Source organism: Puma concolor, chromosome C1 (genome assembly GCF_028749965.1).
Source record: "Puma concolor isolate L17-30 chromosome C1, mPumCon1.1.hap2, whole genome shotgun sequence".
Classification (NCBI taxonomy): Eukaryota; Metazoa; Chordata; class Mammalia; order Carnivora; family Felidae; genus Puma; species Puma concolor.
Window position 1 is genome coordinate 54,911,241 of NC_141674.1, and position 22,104 is coordinate 54,933,344.

The 22,104-nt window shown below is 39.1% G+C and overlaps 1 protein-coding gene and 1 long non-coding RNA gene across 4 annotated transcripts in view; one reads left to right on the forward strand and one right to left on the reverse strand.

Annotated features, from left to right (window-relative positions):
* The window catches only part of PDE4B (phosphodiesterase 4B), a 535,038-nt gene that overhangs the window by 385,533 nt on the left and 127,401 nt on the right, over positions 1 to 22,104 (forward strand). The window lies entirely within an intron of this gene.
* LOC147578082 (uncharacterized) overlaps positions 13,847 to 22,104 on the reverse strand; it is a 43,562-nt gene continuing 35,304 nt past the window's right edge. Inside the window, exon 3 of the long non-coding RNA XR_015254764.1 lies at positions 13,847 to 15,372. This is a non-coding gene — a long non-coding RNA (uncharacterized LOC147578082). The remainder of the gene's footprint in view (positions 15,373 to 22,104) is intronic.

The following is a 22,104-nucleotide window of genomic DNA, read 5'->3' on the forward strand; positions in this document are numbered from 1 at the left end:
ACTCCCCATTACCTTATATTCAACCAATTTTATTTAACAAATCTTTGCTGACATTTGTCTGCATGTCAGACACTGCCATAGGCCGTGGAGATACAGCAGGGAACAAGATATGGCAAGAGCTCAGACCTCATGAAGCCTGCCTTCTAGTGGAGAGAGACTCGTAAAAATGAGCAAACAAGTAAATTAGTAAGGAAATTTCAAATAATGATAAGGAAATAATGAAGTAATAGAATAAAATGATGTGGTATGTGGTGTTTGAGGTAGGAGGTGATAATATAGGTTGAATAGACCAGGAAGACCAGGGACAGAGGATGGTAAGCAGAGTCAGCACCAAGTGCAAGACCCTGTGGCAGGAAGAGTTGCTTCGTTCAAGGAAAAAGAAGGTCAGTGCCACTAAAATATAAGGAGCAAGGGGCACCTGGGTGGCGCAGTCAGTTAAGCATCTGACTTTGGCTCAGGTCATGATCTCACAGTTTGTGAGTTCGAGCCTTGGATCCTCTGTTCCCCTCTCTCTCTGCCCCTCCCCAGCAGGCATGCATGCACTGTCTCCCTCAAAATAAGTAAACATTAAAAAAATAAAATATAATGAGCAAGAGGGAGATTGGTTTAAAATGAGGTAGCAGAGAGCAGATTGGGGAGAATCTTATAGGCTGTAGGAAGGATGTTGGATTTTATCTAAATGTGATGAACAGCTATAGAAGATTTTAAAGCATGATCTGTTGGTTTTTGTTTTTTTTTTTTTTTTTTTAAGTTTATTCTGGTTACTGTGGGTAAAATATTGTAGGAGCCGAGATTGGAAACAAGAAGACCAGTGACTACTGAAAAAATACAGATAACAGATAATGGTAGTTTGAAATGATGGTGGGAACTGTAAATATAAACAGAATATACAAATATGGGACAAATTTTGGAAATAGAGCCATCAGGCTTTGCTGACGTTGGATGCATCAGATGAGAAGAGAGAAATAAAGGACAGTTTCTGGGTTTTTGGCTTAAGCAACTAGGCAGATGAACAATGCCATTAATTGATATGGAAAACTGAAGGGCTAAAGGAGGAACATAGAAAAATAAAAATTCTGTTTTGGTCACATTGAGTCTAAGATATTTATTAGACTCCATGTGTAAATTATGAGTAGGTATTGGATATAGGAGTCACTGCATAAATTTACATTACCCCTGAGGCCTTCTGAGTTTGCAACTATGCTATAGTATGTAGATTAAGAATGTGGTTCACAAGCAAAAAGATCTTTGTATGAAGCTAGGTTTTTCTGCTTACCAGCTCTGTGACCTTGAGCAAGATTCCTAAAGTTGTCTAAACCATAGTATCATGGGTACAAAATGAGGTTACAATATTATATACTCTATCAATTGATTGTAAAAATTAAATAAGTTGATTTATGCATAGTGCTTAATGAAATCTCTAGAAAAATATAAGTACACAATATAGATTTGGCATTATTTATTGAGTATCTGTACTGAGATATGCCCATTGTATACATTATTTCACCTAACCTTCACCAAACGCCCCGCATCAACCCTATCGGCTAAGTATCAATGTACAGGAAGAAGACTGAGAACAGATGGATGAAAACAAATTTATTTTTCACTTTTTAAAAATGTGCACATCTGCACAGATCACCTCTGACTTATCAATCTAGGAAGCATTCATATGAAGTGAAATGTGTCTCTCTCTCCGGAAATCCAGATTCTTATATCCAGCCTGCCACATTACATCTCTTCTTTGATGTCTATCATCTCAAACTTAGCATGATTTAATCTTCACCCCCAGACCCAGAACCCGATCTTTCCACCGGCTTCCTCACCTCAGATGATTGCATCTTAGGCATCCTAACTGCACATGTAGAAAGCCTCACAGCCCTCATTGGTTCAGGTCTTTCTCACACATGCTTTACAGAAGCCTCCTACCAAATGGCCCCCTGCCTCATCTCTCCTCCTCTGTCCCTCACTCACTTTGGTCCAGTCATACTAGCCTATTGCTATAGAAACTTTTTGCTTCCTGTTTCCTTAGCGTGACACTCAAATGTCTCAGAAATTCCCTCAGAAAGTTACTGTGCTAACCTGACCACCTGTTTAAAATTGCAGCTTCCCTAGTACTATGTTCCTTTTCCCCTTTAACATACCCTTCCTTCCCTGTGCTCCCCTTCCTGTCTTTTTCCTTCTTGTCTTTTCCTGGAAAGGCTTCCTACTATGTTGCCTCCAAGGCAGCATAAGGTTTGTTTCTACTCCAGATGTGCTGGTCATCCTCAAAGGAGCTATACAGCCTGAAGCCAATTTCTCTGGAGTTAGTTCTTTCACTCAGCAAAGGTCCACCCATCTTCTGCTTGCTAACTCAGCAACATGGCATCATTTAGCATTTTTCTAGCTGCAAATGAGATACCCTACCACAGTGGCTAAACCCTTAGGGCTGTGTTTATCTTGTACAACAAGAATTTCGAGGGCAGGTAGTCCAGGGCTTCATGTCACTCACTGGTGTCCTGACATTCAGGATCCTTTTATCTTCTTCTTCTGCCACTGTGGTCCTTATCCTCAAAGCCATAAGATTGCTACTCATTGTGCATTGAGTCCCCTGCCCCAGGCGATAAAATAAAGAGGAAACAGTAAAGGAGCAAAGGATAAAGAGTTCTCTTAGAGAGTAAGGCTTGTCTTCTATGGGTTGAAATACCTGACTTTCAACTATTTTTAACCTACAAAAATGGAAATTTCATGTGTCTGACCTAAGATTTGGGAAGGAACACCTTCCCTACAGACTTCCATCTACATGTTATTGGCCCAAACTGTGTCAGTTGGACACTCTTATCTTCAAAACAGAGTAGGAGACAAAAGTTGTGTGAGCCTCTGGGGCAGCCAGTTCAGTGCCTGCCACACACAATTTGGCTCTTCCTGAGTTGCTTTTCTTCCAAGACTCCATTCAGCCTCCTGGCTTTGGGCCTAGGAGAGGGCCCAGAGCTTCTCTTACAGGTTGGCCACCACTCCTACACAGACCTAGGGGAATTCCTACTCCATACTTGAGCAGCTTCCCAGGCCACACAAGAACTTTTGGGTCAGCTATGAGATCTACAGATCTTGGAGAATTACATTTAAGGAATGAGGGCAGGTAAAATCTCTGGCCCTCTGTCTGGATAAACCATACTGCCATTTCTGTTCTATTGCCCTTGTCCTGTGCTGACATGACTAGTGAATTGTAGGGCTGAACTAAATCTTTACACATATTATTTAATTTCATCTTCATAGCAAGCTTTTACCTTTCTCCTCTATCACTGTTTTACACACGAGGAAACTAAGGCTTCAGGAGGTTAAATCCAAGGCCCTTTAGTTGGCAAATGACAGAGTTTCTCTTCAGACCCAGGTCTGCCTCATTCCAAAGCCTCTGCCTGATCCATTACATTAAACTGCTTCTAACTAGATGTTTTCCAGGGCAATCTTTTCCCTCTCTCTATAGGAACCCTTGAGTCACTCTAAGTATTTCTTAATGGAGCTGACCACATAGGGCAGCTTAACAATGTCTGGACAGTCACTCTCCCAGTAGAGTTGCCAAGTTCTCCCTAATTCTGGTGCTTTTCACCCCCCACCTATCCCTTGCTCACACATGGATTTAGATTGGTGGAAATGTTAGAAAGGATATTCAAGATGGAAAGATAATATAGGAAATAGGACTAGCATAAACAAAAGTGAAGGAAGTATAGCTCTGGGATAGTGTATATTTTAGCTTGGTTAGAGCATAAATCAGAATCTTAGCGCATATGCTTAGAAAGTCAAGCTCAAATCATACCATTAGGACCTTGACTATCAGACAGAGGAGAATGAACTTTTTTTCTGTCTGTAGTAGTGATGCATTAGAGGTTTTGCCACACGAGAGTAAAATTACACTTTGTGTTTTATGCTGCAAATTAAAAAGAGAGAGAGAGAGAAGTTTGAAAAGTGCTTGAGTTCCAAGAAGACATGATAATCCTACTGCAGGAGTTGTTCAGGGAGATTTGAGAGTTTTGTGTCCTTTTCTGTTATATATATTTTTTCAAAATAGCAATGAGATTTGTAGTTGGTACATCAGAACTTTTAGCTTATAAATAGACAAAACAAAATATCAACTATCCCCAAACTCAATTTTCCCAATAGAATAAGAGTTGCTCCCGTTTATATTCAATAAAAAATGACCTTAAGCATCTGTTATTTCCGTTAAAATAGTCAAAGTGGCATGGAAATTGTATATTTGTAAAATTGTAAAACCTGTATGAAAAATGGAATGAGTTTTGTGGCTTCCTCGTTTAGAGTAGAATGGTCACATTTCAGAATAAAATAAAATAAAGAAAAATATTTGAAGAATATTGAAGTTAAGTGACTCATTTATAAAATTGAGAGGAAAATATGTAAGAACAGGCTGCATAAGGTTGTGTTTTTTATTTGTCCAAGTAATGCCATATTATTGAGGTGGCACAGAACATAGTACATCCATCTGTGAGTCAGAAATATGTGAGTCAGAAACACCGTTTGAAGAGCCCTCTGTCCTTTTGATTACTGAATCTGATGTTTTGGTTAGACTGGGTAATTTACCAGTAAGTTAAAATAATTGGATTATTAAAGAGGAAATCCATGTTGAAAGAATTGGTTGTGAAAAGATAAAATGAGGAAATGGGATTATTGACAGAACTGAGATGAAATCTTCACGGAACACCTCTAGCAAATAAATCGGCCCTTCAAGTGACTTGTTTCACTGTGAGTGAGTCAGTCAAAAGACAGGGTTGTAGGAAAAGCAATTGAAAGGAAGACACTACTTTGCAATTGGGTTTCCTCGACTACTTATATTTGGAGGCAGTCATTGTTTCTGTTATTGAAAAGATGAATTTGTAAAGGAACAATGCTCTTTCCAAAATAACAAGATCATGAATAAGAATTGATATCTGAAGAAGATAAAGAATTCACATTGGTTAAAAAGGACTTCTCTGTTCACTTCAAAACGCCAATGCTATATATATATATATATATATATATATATATATATATATATATACATATATATATATATATATGTATATATATATATATATATATATATATATATATATATATATACCTCTTCTGTAAAGATTGCTCTGGAAAGAAAAGCTAAAGCCTGTCATAGTGATTTAGGGTTTTCATCCTCCATGTGAAGGCCAAGTGTGAGGTAAAAGAACCTCATAGTTCCCTAAGGATTCTGTAATGGTGAGTCCATGACCCAAGACTGACTGGCCCCACCTTTAGGGAATGCAAAGGAGGGCTGTCTACTCTGATGAAGAGCAAGCTGTGGCCTGCTCAGAGACATTGGGCTTAGATTACAGGAAGATTTAATTTCTAAAAATAATGGCAAAGAATAGTAAAGCCTGGAGACTTTCCTTGAGCTCTAATAGAATCATGATACCATTTATTTTTGGAATGGTGACGTTTCTGAAACTCTTCAGATGCAAAATCAATGCTAAGTAGTTTTATAGAAATTGGATGCATTTTACATAAAATTACCACCAGAGCTGAGGGCAATGATGTACAAAAGCAGTGCAGACAGTGTTTTGAATGCACTGGAAAACACAGTCTGAGAGCCTCTCTGGCAGCACCTGGCATCTCTCCCACATTTTCAGGCCTTTGCCCTTTAAACTGCCTTTGCTGTTCTTGAGATTTCCAGTTTTGTCTAGATTATGAGCCTCTTAACCATTCATCATATTCTTCCTGTAGTTGTCATCATTTTAAACACATTAGGGAGTCAAGGGAGTCATTGGTGAAGAGATAGTATTTTATACCATGATAAATGCAATGATAAAATCACCTAGAATCACCTGAATAATATAAAGAAAACAAGGTTGAGAGCTGAGTCCCAGGATTCTCCAACATGTAGAATTTGGGGACAGATGAAGGACCTAGGCGGGCCAATGAAAAGGAAGAAAACCAGGAGAAGGTAATATCCTGAAAGTCAAAATAGTCAGCATGGAAGACATGATTTTGAAAGGAGTCTTTTCACATCCAGAGATCTAATCAGCTTTTTTTTTTTTTTTTAATTTTTTTTTTTTCAACGTTTATTCATTTTTGGGACAGAGAGAGACAGAGCATGAACGGGGGAGGGGCAGAGAGAGAGGGAGACACAGAATCGGAAACAGGCTCCAGGCTCTGAGCCATCAGCCCAGAGCCCGACGCGGGGCTCGAACTCACGGACCGCGAGATCATGACCTGGCTGAAGTCGGACGCTTAACCGACTGCGCCATCCAGGCGCCCCTAATCAGCTTTTTTTAAAAAATATAATTTATTGTCAAATTGGTTTCCATACAACACCCAGTGCTCATCCCAACAAATGCCCTCCTCCCTGCCCGTCACCCACTTTCCCCTCTCCCCCAGCCCCCATCTATCCTTAGTTTGTTCTCAGTCCTCAAGAGTCTCTTATGGTTTGCCTCCCTCCCTCTCTGTAACTTTTTTTTTCCCCTTCCCCTCCCCCATGATCTTCTGTTGAGCTTCTCAAGATCCACATATGAGTGAAAACATATGGTATCTGTCTTTCTCTGCCTGGCTTATTTCACGTAGCATAATACCCTCCAGTTCTATCCACGTTGCTGCAAATGGCCAGATTTCATCTTTCTCATTACCAAGTAGTATTCTGTTGTATATATAAACCACATCTTCTTTATCCATTCATCAGTTGATGGACATTTAGGCTCTTTCCATAATTTGGCTATTGTTGAAAGTGCCGCTGTAAACATTGGGGTACATGTGCCCCTATGCATCAGCACTCCTGTAAATCATGCTGTGATCTCAAGGAAACGTAAGGCAGATTTTGTTCACAGAATTCTCTTCAACCAACAGGAGCTCTTTGGAAGAAATGGGTTTGAATACAAGATGTTCCAGTTGTTTGAATCCTCAAACAAGGATCTGCTTTTCAGTGATGACACTGCATGTTTGGCTAACCTTCAGGATGAAACAACTTATAGAAAACACTTAGGACCAGAGTATCTTATGGCTACTGCTAACATGAAACCATGTTTACACTCTGAACTTCTGGATGCCTGTACATCCCACATATATTAAACACTGATCAAAGTGGACAACCGTGGCGATGCTCAGTGCCTGAAATATGGTGGGGCCACATTCTCACTTGTTCGCACATGGGCCTGTGTTAACCTCGGTTATTTTATAATTATGTGCTGGAACTGATACAAAAAATAAAATGAATGAAAATTTTTTTAAAAAGTCAAAATAAGAGAAGGATAAACATGTCAAATGCTCATGACATTTTGAGAAAGATGGTGAGTAAGAATTGATTGTTAGTTTGGGCAAGACGTAGGATCCTAATGATTTCAACAAAAGGGATTTCCTATGAAGTACTGTAAACCAAATCCTAATTATACTGTGTTGAGAAGAACATAGATGTTAAGGAAGTGGAGACAGCAAGTGAAGACAACTTCTTGAAGAATTTTGCTTTTAAAAGACTGCAAAAGAAAAAAAAGAAAAAGAAGAAGAAAAATTAAGCAATAAGTGGAGGACAGCATGGAGTAATCACAAGTCCATTTTTTAAAAAATCTTTATTTAGGTACAAATAGCATGCAAAAAGTTTACTTTTTAAAGTGTAAAATTGGACACATATACACCCATGAAATCATTGCTACCTCTAAGATAATTCATATCCATCAAACCCAAAAGTTTCTTTTTGCAGTTCCTCCCAACCCTCCTGGTACCGCCCTTCATCCCCGCAAAATCACTGATGAGCTGTCACTATAGTTTTATTTTCTAGTATTTTAGATAAATGGAGCCATACAATAAGTACTGTTTTGATCTACCTCCTTTTACCCAGAATCATTAGTTTGAGATTAATCCATATTGTTGCAGGTATTGATAGTTTGTTCTTTTTTATTGCTAAGTGGTATTCCATTGCATGAATGGGCTACAACTTGTGTTCCTATTCACCTGTTACATTTGGGTTGTTTCCATTTTTTAGGATAACAAAGCTGCAGTGAATCTACGTAGACAGGCATATCACCTATGAATAGAGATAATTTTACTTTTTCCTTTTTAGTGTAGATGTAGATATAGATAGATATAGATATAGATATAGATATAGATATAGATATAGATATAGATATAGATATAGATATAGATATATGTATTGCCTACTGCACTAAGAACTTCCAGTAAAATGTTCACTTGAAGTGGTGAGAACAGACATTCTTACTTTTTTCCTACTTTTAAGGGGAAATAACTCAGTGTTTCACTCTTAAGTGTGATGTTAGATGTTAGCTTTTTCATAGATGCCCTTTACCTGGTTGAGAGATGTCCCCACTATTGCTAGTTTTCTAGAACTTTATACCAGGAATGGATATTGGATTTTGTCAAATGTTTTTCTCTGCACCCACTGAGATGATCTTGGTTATTATTATTATTAATATGGGAAATTGCCTTGATTGTCTTTTGAGTGTTATAACAGCCTTATATTCCTCAAATAACCCCCACTTGATCATCATGTGTCAACCACTTTATATATTATTGGATTAGATTTACTATAATTCTGTTAAGAGCTTTTTCATGTGTATTTAGGGGGGAAGTGATCTGTATGTTTTCTTTTCTTGAGTTGTCTTTGATTTTGATATCAGAAATATGCTGACTTGAAACAATTAGTTGGGAAGTATTCCTTCCTTTTCAACTTTCTGAAGGGGTGTGTAGAATTAGTATTATTTCTTCTTTAAATTTTTGGCAGTATTCACCAGAAAAGCCATCTGGGCTTGCAGGGTGTGTGTGTGTGTGTGTGTGTGTGTGTGTGTGTGTGTGTGTGTGAAATGGTTTAAATTTTAAAAACATTCAACTTCTGTAATAGGTATAGGCCTCTTCATGTTATTTCCTTCTTCTTCAGTGAGTTTTAGTAGTTTTTGTTTTTCAAGGAATTTATCCATTTCATCTAAGTTGTAGAATTTATTGGCATAAAGTTGCTCATAATAGTTTCTTATTATTTTTATTATATCTTTAGAATCTGTACTGATGTCTCCTTTTTCATGCCTGATATTCTTAACTTGCATCTTCTCTTTTTTTTCCTGGTAAATTTGACTAGAAGTTTGTCATATTTACACAAAGAACCTGTTTTGTCTTCATTGATTCTCTCTCTCTTCCTCTATAATATTTCCATTCTTATCCTTTTTCCCCTTATGCTTACTTTGGGTTTTATTTGCTTTTATTTCTCTAATTGAATCTAGAAAGTGAGGTTATTTATTTTATTCTTTTCTAATAAAGGCATTTAGTGCTACAGATTTACCTCTAAGTACTGTGTTAGCTTATATCCCACAGATTCTGATATGTAATATTTTCAGTTAGTCAAAATTCGAATTTCTCCTCTGATTTTTTTCTTTGACCCATGATTTATTTAGAATGTTTAGTTTCAAATACTTAGAGCTTTACTAGAGATCTCTCTGTTATTGATTCCTAATTTAACTCCACTCTGATCAGAGAACATACTTTTTATGGCTTGGATTTTTTTTAAACTTACTGATACTTGTTTTATGGCCTAGAATATTGTCTGTTTTGGTAAGTGTTCTATGTACACTTGAAAACAATGTGTAGTCAGCTGTTGTTCTGTGTGGTGTTGTATCAATGTCAGTTATGTCAAATTGATAGTGTTGTTCAAGTTTTCTCTATCCTTATTGGGTTTCTATTGTTTCAATCAGTTAACAAGACTATACTTCTTGATTATTCTATTTGTCCTCTTTTGCTTTTCTTTTTGTTTTTTTGTTCATGTATTTTGAAATTCTGCTTCATAAATTGTTAGAATTGTTATGTCTTCTTTATAATTGTCTCCTTTATCATTATGAAATTACCCTCTATTCCTAATAATAATCTTTGTTCTGAAATCTACTTGTTCTTATATTAACATAGCCATTCTAGATTTCTTTTGATTAGTGTTATATGGAATGCATATTTCCACTCCCTGTTCTTTAACTTGTGTTTTTATATTTACAGTGGTTTGTTACAGGTGGCATACCGTTAGGTCATCTGCCTTTTAATTACGATGTTTAGACGATTCACATTTAAAGAGATTATTAACATGGTTAGGTTTATATTTACCATGTTGCTATTTGTTTTCTATTTATCCTATCTGTTCATTATATGCTTTTTTCTCTTTTTCTGCTGTTTTGGATAAGTAAGTGTTTTATGCTTCCTTTTGTATTTCCTTAGGTAAAGTTCTTCATGATTTTTTTTTATTTTAATGGCTACGTTAGTGTTTCTAGTGTAAATCTTTAGTTTATCCCAGTCTACCTACAAGCAATATTATACCACTTCACATATAGTATAAGAACCTTCCCACAATATACTTTCATTCTTCCTTCTTTGCCTTTGTACTCTTGTCATTGTCATATGGTTTACTTCTATGTACATTATAAGCCTCACAATACATGGTTATTATTTCTTATTTCTTATCTTCAGTCAATTGTATTTGGAAAAGATTTTTAAAGGAAGCAAAAAAAAACACGCTTTATTCCTTTGTGAAATACTGATTTCTATCTGGTATCATTTTCCTTCTGCCCGAAGGATTTCCTTTAACATTTCTTATCCTTCAGGTATGCTGGTGATGAATTCTTTCTGTTTTCATATGTCTGGTGGAAGTCTTTTTGGTTGTTATTTTTTGTTTGTGGATTGGTTTGTTTTATATGAAATTTTTTACATTTTCATTGTTTGCTGATGTGCAAAATGGAAAATGATGATGCAGTAGCACAGTCTGTGAATAGGGCTCACAACAGAAGGTTTGGCTTCAGATACAATCATGAAAATTTATCTATGTTAACAAGAGGAAAGACCGAGCATATGTTTACTGATGTGGGTGAGTCGATTGATCTGTTAATGGATACAATCAAACCGGGTTTCCAAGTTTAAATCCAAGATCCACTATTTAATAGCTCAGTGATCCTCAGCAAATTATTTAAACCCTTTGAACTTCAGTTGTCACATCCGTAGAATCAGAGGAACAACTTCCCCACAGAGTGACCCTAGCAATGAAATGAGTTAGTATATACCCAACACTGAATATGTGGCCTGGCACATTGTAAGTGCTCAATACCTATGAGGAAAGAACGTGTAACTTTTCTTAGCTTTACCGCCCGAGCCAAAAAGAAACCATTCTGGGATCACATTTTTCTGATTTTCCTTTCTCTTATCCCCCCTTCTCTCACCCCTCCTTCCTTCCTAAAAGAACATTTTTAAAATTCAAATGCCAGGCTGTCTGCAGATGCAGTGTTTAAGACTGATAACATTTAGAGGCCAGATGTTAACTGATGTAAATGTTATTAAGTGCTCAGTAGACTGGAGGCTGAGGCAGTGATTTCCAATTTTGTGATTACTATTTGAGTTTATAGCAAACCAATCTGCCATTCCTTCCACCCCCATACCTCCACCAGAAAGGAGATATATAACCTACTTGTTCTCAAGAGAATATAAATTATTTTTAAAAATATGCAGTTCTTGAAGAATTAAGTAATGGCATTTCACATGCCTAGAACCAGGCATGCAGCCTCCATGCAGACCTCAACAACTCCTTGTAGTTCTTCCTGAAAGGTCAGTGACTTGTGAAACTTGATCTGAAAACTAGTCTAATTTTCTGAAATAAGCCCAGAGTAATAATTGCAAGAAATGCCATAACAAGTTTTTACCTTTATTGAAATTTAAAATTTGAGCTTCCTTAGGAGTAGTATGGGAGCTGTCCCTATGATAGGAAGTCAACAAATGGGCTCTTCTTCTTATAAAGAAATATATATTTTTAAATAACAAAATGATGAGTCTGCTATGAATCACTGAGATGATTGTTAGTGTTTAATATACTATACACTCAGTTACTCATTCATTAATCTATCGAACAGACATTAGTTCTGAACTAGCAGTATGTCTCAGGCCCAGTGCCAGGGACTAGTTAATGCATTGGTAAATACAACAGACAACCCTCCTAGACCTTAAAGTTTTATGAGAGAGGAAGACAATTTAAAAATAATGAGCATACAAATAGGTAGAGCAAAAAGTTGTGATAGGTGCTATGAAGAAAAGGGGCCCTAACAAATAATGGGCTGGGGAAGGAAAACTTTTTAGTAGCTAACTTAATCCAAGGCTTAAAGAATGAGAAGACAACCATGCAAAGAAGAGAGGAGAGAACAAGCAGAGAGACCAGCATTTATTTATCAATTTAACAAATATTTATTCAGTACTTTCTGTGAGCCAGAGAGTGTTCAAAGCAAAGAAAATATGCCAGTGAACAAAACACACACACATGCATGGTGGCAGGGACTAGATTATATAGGGACTTGGAATCCATCGTAAGGAGGTTGGATTTTATTCTAAAGGCAATGACATGATTTGATTTTTATGTTAAGAGATTGCCGTTCCTGTTATATGGAGCAGAATTTGGAGGATTGGGAAAAAGTGGAAGCACGGAGATTCATAGGGTGGCTATTCTAGTTTAAGTGAGATGTTAATGCACTTGTGGATGATTCATCTGAGTAGATGGCAGGTCCATTTAGCACAGTGAGGGAGATTGGCTGAGTAAGTGGATGGGGGTGGGGGAGGTTTGGGCTAAAGATTAAAGTTAATTCAAGTTTTCTGGCCTAAACCGTAAATGATTAAATCATTCCAAAACTGAAATTCACTATTTCATGGGATTAACATGTCCCCCATCACTGGAGTATATATCAATGAGCTAAGTGACCATTTATCTACACTATCTTAGCTATAGATATCAAGCAGAATTCTAGAACTGATTTCCAGATGGTATCTGAGAACTTATTAAAGAAAGCAACAATTTCTGGAAGCCATCACTGGTTGGGTAAGAACTGGTTTTTCCAGATCAGGATCATTTCTCTTGAAGGGAATTTCAGTTGCCTTCGAGCCACTGGAAGCTGACATAATATTTTTAAATAAATAATTTAATTAACAGATTTTATTTTGGGTAGGGCTACCAAATGTATAAATGGAAGTATTTATATCCAGTTAAGAGACTATGTGAATATCTTTTATGATAATCTTTTAGAGAAGATGGAAAATGGAGGCTGGAAAATACTGAGCTATTAGAAAATTTGTATACCCCAAATGCAACTTAGAGCAGCAGCAATACAGAGTAGTAAGTTCTCAATCTTGGTACCCCTCAACCCCCTTTATATAGTCCACATACAAAATACATTCCCACACAAAATTGTTCTCATTTGGGGGACCCCTACCTTTCCTGAGAATCACTGCCCTATAGAAAGTGACCATTACTGCTAAGAGTTGTCCTAACCCTTATGAGATTTAAGTGGATGAAAATCTGAGAGTAGGTTTGTGAAATTTCAGCCATGATTAGGACACAGAAAGAAACACATACTTACCTTATAACATTAACGTTTCTGAAAAATCATTTTTTTACCTGGAAATATATTGACAGAACACTTTGCAAACTTGTTAGAAATCATGTTCTTATAATTATGAGATAGAATTGATCTTGTTTTCCTTGTGCATCGAATCATATAACACAGAAACAACCCAATGTGAAGTTATTAAAGGATCACATTACAATACTCTCCCTAGCTTTTGAAAAGAAAGGCTTTTATTTATTTATTTTTTTTTTTTTTTAATTTTTTTTTTCAACGTTTATTTTTATTTTTGGGACAGAGAGAGAGACAGAGCATGAACGGGGGAGGGGCAGAGAGAGAGGGAGACACAGAATCGGAAACAGGCTCCAGGCTCTGAGCCATCAGCCCAGAGCCCGATGCGGGGCTCGAACTCACGGACCGCGAGATCATGACCTGGCTGAAGTCGGACGCTTAACCGACTGCGCCACCCAGGCGCCCCGAAAGGCTTTTTTTTAAAGTGACCCCATCTTATAATCTCATTAGAAAAATGAAGCATTGGTATTACTTTTTTTGTTTATGCATTTCTTTGGCGAAACATTTATGACCCAAGAAAGGATCTCAAACAAAAACTAAAAGAAAGAAGTTGCAACTTTCCTCAGCAATATTAAAGCTTTCTACAAAAAAAAAACAAAAAACAAAAAAAAAAAACATTAAGAGGAATATTCTTGGCACTTCTATTTCTGACACTGTCAACACCAAGTGATAGAGGTGACTGCTACCAAATAGGACCCTTTGCCTTCTTCTTGGGCTCAGTACCCTATGTAAGGTATTCCACACCTCTCTACAGGTGACATTTGGTAGCAAACCCGTTTCTTCTTTATGGAGCTAGCTTTTAGGGGTCACTTAGGCTGACTTTTTAGGGGTCAGCTAGCTTTAGGGGTCAGAAGAGAGCAGAAGACAGTTTGGTGTCCCCACACCACGCACATCACTTCTTGTTGGAGAAGTATATCTGTGCTATCTATGATGGGTATCAAGGAGAGCTGGTAAAATTTCCTTGGTCCCAAATCATTCATTCCTTCATTGGCATATCCATCAGAAATTTATTAAGTACCCCTACTCTGACAGACATGGCCATTAGCAATGAGGTGAAAAAGTAGGAAAAATATGTTCTGTGTTTTTGAGGAACACAGCAGTTTGGAGGCAGACTCTAACAATTAGGCCAGACAAGTGCTATGGTGAAGATACATAGATATTAAGACAAGTATAGCCATATGAGATAATGGAGCAACTAACTCAGCTCTGAAATGACGCAGGGATGAAGAAAATTAATTCACTAGCTTAATCAATGGCACCAAATTCAAACACAAGTATCATCTGACTGAATTCTCTGGCTAAAAAGGGGACAGAAATGGAGATCAGAAAGAATCCAAGGATAGACTTTCCCAATACCTCCATAAGATCTCAACTCAAGTGACACCATGTGGGAAAGATGGGGTCGTGCCCTGGTGTAGAGCAGGAGACCACCTTTGTGGCTTGTAGAGTGGGTCTGCTGACCACCCAAACTAAAGAAACACTCTTCTCCATATCTGTGTCTCCCACACTGTTATGTTTTATTTTCATCATAGCAGTTATCACTATCTGATATTACCTTACTTGGTTTATTTATTGTCCCTACCTCCCCACAAGGACCTTGTCTGTCCTGTACATTGCAGCATTCTCAGGCCTAGAACAGTACCTTATTTTATAGTGGGCATTGAATGAATGAATGAATGGTCATTAACAATATAAAATCACATCAAGCCTCACTTGAGAACCAGTCTTTCTTCCATCTCCAAAATGTCTGTAAGATGTCTAATCTCAGACGTGCCTCAGAGATCTTCTACTCATTCTTGTCTTCGTTCACCTCAGGGGAGAAAGACTATGGTGTGGAGGTCAGGATATGGGGAGTCTCCATTTAATTCCAGTTGTTTCCTCACAGAGCCGGAACTGGAAGCCAGATCTCCAGAATCCCAGAGCTCTTCAGCATTACTCTGCTACCTCTGGTTAAACCTCTCTGTGGGGAAAGCAGTTTTGGATTATTGCCATGAATGTAATTTTCAAAGCCCCTAGGAAGAAAAGAAGGCAGTGGGAAGCCGCTTCTAGAATTCAGATGAGCCGAATATCATAGTTCTCCTTCCTGCTCTATGGGAGGGAAGTCACAGACTTTGGCACTGGCTTCTTGGGGAAGAGCTGCAATATTCTCCTGTAACTATGGCCAGAGGAGTTCTGCCTACCTGCAGCTAGGACATGGGCTCTGCATCACGCTGGCTGTGATTTTGCACAGTTAAGTCCTTCATTAAAAATTAGGACTGGATGGGGCACCTGGGTGGCTCAGTTGGTTAAGTGTCCAAATTCAGTTCAGGTCATGATCTGACAGTTCGTGAGTTTGAGTCCCACATCGGGCTCTGTGCTGACAGCTCGGAACCTAGAACCTGCTTCAGATTCTGTGTCTCCTCTCTCTGCCCCTCCCCGACTTGCGCACGTGTTCTCTCTCTCTCTCTCTCTCCAAAAATGAATAACATTAAAAAAAATTTTTTTAATTAGGATGGCAGGGGCAACTGGGTAACTCAGTTGGTTATGCCTCTGACTCTTAATTTTGGCTCAGGTCATAATTTCACGGTTCGTGAGTTTGAGCCCCATATTGGGCTCTGCACTGACAGTGTGAAACCTGTTTGGGATTCTCTCTCTCTCCCTCTCTCTCTGTCTCTCCCCTACCTGTGCCTCTCTCTCTCCAAATAAATAAATAAACTTTAAATTTTTTTAAAAAATCTAGGACTGGCATCCTGCCACCATTAATTGTATAAAGGTGGGTCACTGTCACTGTGGGTAAGAATGGATGCCCCCATGCACCTTGCCCATCTACAGGGACCAGATATCACACTGAGGCGATGGCTAACCTAAGTATGTTTATTTTAAAAATTTTTTTTCAACATTTATTTATTTTTGGGACAGAGAGAGACAGAGCATGAACGGGGGAGGGGCAGAGAGAGAGAGGGAGACACAGAATCGGAAACAGGCTCCAGGCTCTGAGCCATCAGCCCAGAGCCCGACGCGGGGCTCGAACTCGCGGACCGCGAGATCGTGACCTGGCTGAAGTCGGACGCTTAACCGACTGCGCCACCCAGGCGCCCCAGTATGTTTATTTTTATTGAAACTATAAGCAAGCATTTGAAGATGCTAATTTCTGAGTACAATTGATGGAAATATTTTCTAACAGAACTTTGAAGAAACATGGCATTTTCTCAAAGATAAACTACCACCATCTATGCATACACAAACCTAGACACAAAAGTTTTCAAAAGGCAAAACTCCTGGGATGGAGTTCTAGGGATCATGTCGGGAGGTGGGGGCAGGGGGGTGCGAGTATGGGTAAAGAAGAACCAATTAGCTCCACTGAGGGATTTCTCAGAAGTCTTCACCTGCCAGAGGTTTTAATCCAGATAGAACAAGCTTTTTGTCAGAGGAGAAACATAAACAGTGAGATCCTCCCATTCATTCACTGGTTATATGCCTTCTGGTGTGAAACTCAGTTATAGGCAACAGGAATACAAAAGAAATGAGGCTTAGTCCCTGCTTCAAGGTCACAGTCTGGTGATGTGGAAGAAATAAGTAAACAGAGGAATACAATCCAGTGTGGTAGATTCTGGGATCAAGAAGGGTCATGGGGACATGGGAAGAGAGACCCCTGGGCACAGACTGTACAGTGTAATTAAAGGAGATCACATTTTAGAATTTTTCAAATGAAGTTTCACGTTTTGGAGCCTCCATTTTCTCCTCTTTGAAATGAGAAGAAGAGAATTCGCCTTCTGGAGTTATAAAAATTCAGTGATGTATGAGATATTCAGTGAGTAAATTTTTAAGAAAGAAATGCAAAGGGTCGCCCGGGTGGCTCAGTCGGTTAAGTGTCTGGCTCTTGATTTCAGCTCAAGTCATGATCTCGTGTATTGGAAGTTCAAGCCCCACATTGGGCTCCTCACTTATAGCACAGAGCCTGCTTGGGATGCTCTCTCTCTCTCTCTCTCTCTCTCTCTCTCTCTCTCTCTGCCTCTCTCTCTCTCAAAATAAACTTGAAAGGAAGGAAGGTGGGAGGGAAGGAAGGAAAGAAGGAAGGAAGGAACACAAAATTGAGACAGTGGGGCACTCTCCCCAAATGGTGGTGAGCTACTGTGCTGACCTGTAAATTTAAACCTTTTTTAGAGAGCTCACCATCTTTACAGTGGGGCTATTTATCACAATAAGCCAGAGACTCAACTCGAGAAGGACTGAGCGGAAAGAGAAAAGTCTCCTCTGATTCCGAAATGAATTATTTGTTGGATGTTGTTTCGTGAATTTCTGTAACAGAAATTGGGGTATGCGCAGTAATTGGGGGGGGGCAGGAAACAACCACCCTGGGAACAATTGCAGGCAATTCTGCAATCACCTGGCTTAGCTTGAATTCTTGGAAGTAGAGCTTCTCTTAGTTTAATAAAAGGTTTCATGTAGACCTTGCGGTTCTGTTCTTTATCCCTGATTTTTCCTCCCAGGCTTATGAATAAGGCCTCAGTCACATTCTCCCTCGGAGACTGGCAAGCAGCCCCACCTGCTGCTGTTGGAGGCTGGGAGGTGCAGCCTGAGGAAGCTGCAGCTGTCTTCTGCCATCTGCTGGCTCCCTTTCTGCACCAGCTCGGGCCTGGCTTTGCATGCATTCCCAGGGAATGAAACCGCCAGCAGAGAAAGTGCAGGGCAGAGAAAAGAGTCTTGCTTTTATTAAAAAGAAGGAGATGAGAAGATGGCAAACAGAAACTGGCATGGGAGAGCTTTTCCTATTATAGGGTTTGTGTGAAGATGTCACCATCTCAAATATCTAAGGCAGGTATTTTTCTACATAAGATTGTTTTGTTCCGGGAGAACATAGAAGTGTATTTTATTTTATTTTATTTTATTTTATTTTATTTTATTTTATTTTATTTTATTTTATTTTATTTTATTTTATTTCATTTCATTTTATTTTACTTTATTTTATTCCTTTTATTTAATTTTATTCTTAGATCATTGCCTTACAAGACTTATCAATTAAGTCTATACACATCTGCATAGACTCTTTGGAAAGAAACATCAAAAACCCATGTTGGTGGGAATGGAGATGAGAGTGAGGAGGCAGGAAGCGGGAAGGGAAGGGAGAAACATTTCACAGTAAATTGCAGTGTTCTTTAATTGGTTCAGCCGACATCTTTTGAGGATCTATTATTTACAAGGCTCTGATGCAGAGCCTGGGATACAAAAGTGAGTAATATTGGGTCCCTTCTTTCTGGGAAATAAGAATCTATTGGGAATCAGCTAAATAACGAAAGAATTAAGTAGAGATCTACAAGTGCTGTGATCAAGTACTGCAGTAAAGGAGTCTAGGAGAGCACAGAGGAGGAACAGGTGTTTACATCAAACTGGGGCCTCACTGTCAGAGAAAACTTGCCGGGGGAGGTGCCATGAGCTGAATTTGGGAGATAGCGACTTACCGGAGACAGTGGTGAGAAGGGCCCCCCAGTTTCAGGGAGCACCACTTTATACCCACAGTGTCATCTGCTACCATCAGTCCGGCTCAAGAAGCCGAGAAGTCTAACTACCAAGGAGGAGAAAGTTGTTAAAATATTCAGACTTAGACAACAAGCAATTGATTCAGTCCGGGGTGATCAGCCAAGTCAGGGAGAAACAAGCAGGTCAGGAGGGAGGAAACACAGAGAATCCTGGACATGAGAGAGCAGTTCTGGGACTGTCTCTGGTCCTAGAAAAAAGGCAATACTCTTTCAGTCCGTGTCCTCGATATGGGCAGCCCCTTCAAGGGAGGTTCAGTGAAATATTCAGAAACTCACTTAATCTGTCTGAAACTTCTGAGTGACCTCACGTGAATACTAAAGTAGCTATAAGGTCAAAGATATCAACTACAATGTTATTTGAGATCTTAAGTACGATGGCCAACAGTAGGGAAAATGCATAGGAGAGTATGGCACAGCTTCTGGGTGAACCATCAGGTTCCAGGGCATGGAAAATGATAATTCCAGAAACTGTGCAGTACATGAAAAATTCTTGTAAAAAAAATCATCCAAGCCTACAGGAATCATATTCAGAAGGAAACATACTAAACTACTAATAAAAGTCGTATTTTTCCCTCTAGTGTCTATGCTTTATATAATATGCTTACACTACTGTTATAATGATTTTTTAATATTAAGAAGCCTAAAGGTGAAATGTGTGTCCTGCTTAAGGCTTAAGAAAAAAAAAAAATTATCCTAAATAATTTATCCTAAATTAATTCTTCCATTTATGTGTTTGTTTCTGATATTTTAGATTCCATTTTCTCCCTAATTGTGTTTCAGTTTGTGTGGTCTATTCATTTTGCTTGTTAAGTCTGTCCTCAGTCTTCTCCTTGCCCACACCCCTCCTCCCACCCTGGATCTGCGGGATGTATTGTGATGTCTGCCCGCTAATTTTGCTGTGACTGGGACTGGTGTCTGGTTGGTGATTCATGTTTGTTCCTAAGTTGTACATCTGTGTTGGTTGCTTTGAAACAGTGCCTCAGGGAATATGAAAGGCCGTTTGTCTCCCTGAGACTGCTTCTTTGCACCAGAGAATTCTTCCCTGGCTTCTGAATTCCAGCAGGCTCTTCTATGAGTTTATAGAGTTTGGGCAGGGTAAAGAATAAAGACAGAAACAAAACAAAACCAAAAGAGAGCATCATGGAGAGAGTTTGTGTATCTGCGTCTAGTCCCTGCTTACCTAGTAAGACCAGTCTTCTTGGATACTAACTGGGGACAGAATGCCTTGTGACATACACTGTAAGGGTAATGCCTTGACTTAAACTTTCTGCCCACTAGGAATGCCTCCAGCAGAAAATAGGGCAGAGTGAGCCCTGGCAGAAACCCTCAATGGAAAAAGTTCTAAGAGTTTGGTAGTCACATGTACATGGTGCCTGTCTAATGTTTTAGCACAGGAACACACAGTCATAATGTTTAATGACTGGTACTGCATGGACACTGACCAATTAAATGGGTGCAGGCCATAGTGCTAAAAGCTAGAGACCTCTGCTGTTCCAGACACCAACCTTTTAGTTACTGGATCACCGGGGAGACCAACAAATTCTGGAGGGCCTGCGGCAATGGCTGGCTGCCAAGTGTTTCAAAAGCATTTTAATGTTTTCATATGCATCAAGGCTGAACAGATACATCCCAAATGAATAACGTGAATATACATGAAACTTCAAAGCTCATGCCCACTCTTAAGCTTTATGTAGTCCCATCTATAACTCCCCTCTTTGTCCTTAAGAACAGTTCAGAGGAATCATCAGGACCTGCCCATTCCACAGGATCTGGGTGGCACAAAGGAGCCCTTATCCACAAAGGAGTGGTTTTTTGTTTGTTTGTTTTGGTTTGGTTTTGGTTTTGGTTTTTTTGGGTTTGTTGTTGTTGTTGTTGTTCTGCCCAACAACTAGTATAGATCTCACCCAAGGAAAGTTTGCAAGTCAGCTTTCATTAGATTTTCACTCGCTGCGATGTAGTTGGCTTACAACATAGCTCTACTTATAGGCAGACAGAGAAACAAGCTGGCGTGTGTGAGTGATTGCCCACCTGCCTGCTTGCCTGCAGTCTTTGAAAGGCAGCCCCATCCCAGACCATCATCCTGCTGTGAAAATCCACGCACAGGTGCCTTGCAAGTCCAAATACATATTGGGTTGTTATGGCCCTTTCTTGTCATTTTAACCAGAGATTCTCACCTGCTGCTTCTTATCAGACACCTGGAGTTTGTAGGTTGGCTAAAAGCAGCTTCTCAGAATGGTCTCCAGGGAAGCATTATAACCCTGCATTCTGTTATTTCTTCTTTCCAGTTTCAAGGAAACCTATAGCTTCAGGGTAATTTGCTGCTCTCCTGTCTCCATTCAAGATAACAGCTAAGGTTGCTCATCATCTGACTGTCTACATACCAAACACAAATTTTGTTTGAATCCAGAAGAAAAATTGCACTCAGCCAGCCAGCAAGCCATTCTGATACTCTGTGATAAGAGAGGTCTGGGGTTGTAGAGAAAGAGTTGGAAGACTTGGTCTTCCGGTAACTTGCTCTACAAGGTACTAGCATGTGACTTTGAGCAAATATTTAAAATCTCTCTAAGCCTCATTTTCCTCAAATGTAGGATGGGGTCATACTATATCCTTCCCAGAGTTGTTATGAGAGGTAAGTGGGATAATAGATCAGAAAGCAATTTATAAACTAAAGAAATATAAACCTCACCCCAAGAGAGCAGATTTTAAGAACTAGTAAAAAAGAAAAAAAAAGGACCATGAGTATAGAAATAAATTATGGCAGCCGGATGAATATAAAGGAAGCCCACTATTGTAGTCTAACTCGGAAGAAAGAACATTCTCAGCCTCACACCTTCTTCAATACCTCTCTGCAGAGCTTTAACTGGAGACCAGTGAGTGGTCTAGAGAAATGGTAGGCGAGAGCGTTACTGTCACTTTGAGGCTAAAGGTAGTGCTTCCAGGGAAAATGAATAGGGGATGATGGAGAGCATGGGAAGGACACAGTACCTATGGTAATACCAAGAGAGGGGGAGAGAAAACAAGAGACGTAATCTCTACTGCTCCCGTCTTTATGTTCATTGATCAGAGCTTGTTCAACTAATTCTAGGCTTCAGGGTACCTTCCTAGGGGGAGCAGACTGATCAGAAACCTTAAGGGCTCTCCTATACTGGAGCCACTGGCCATATCCTCCTCAAGAC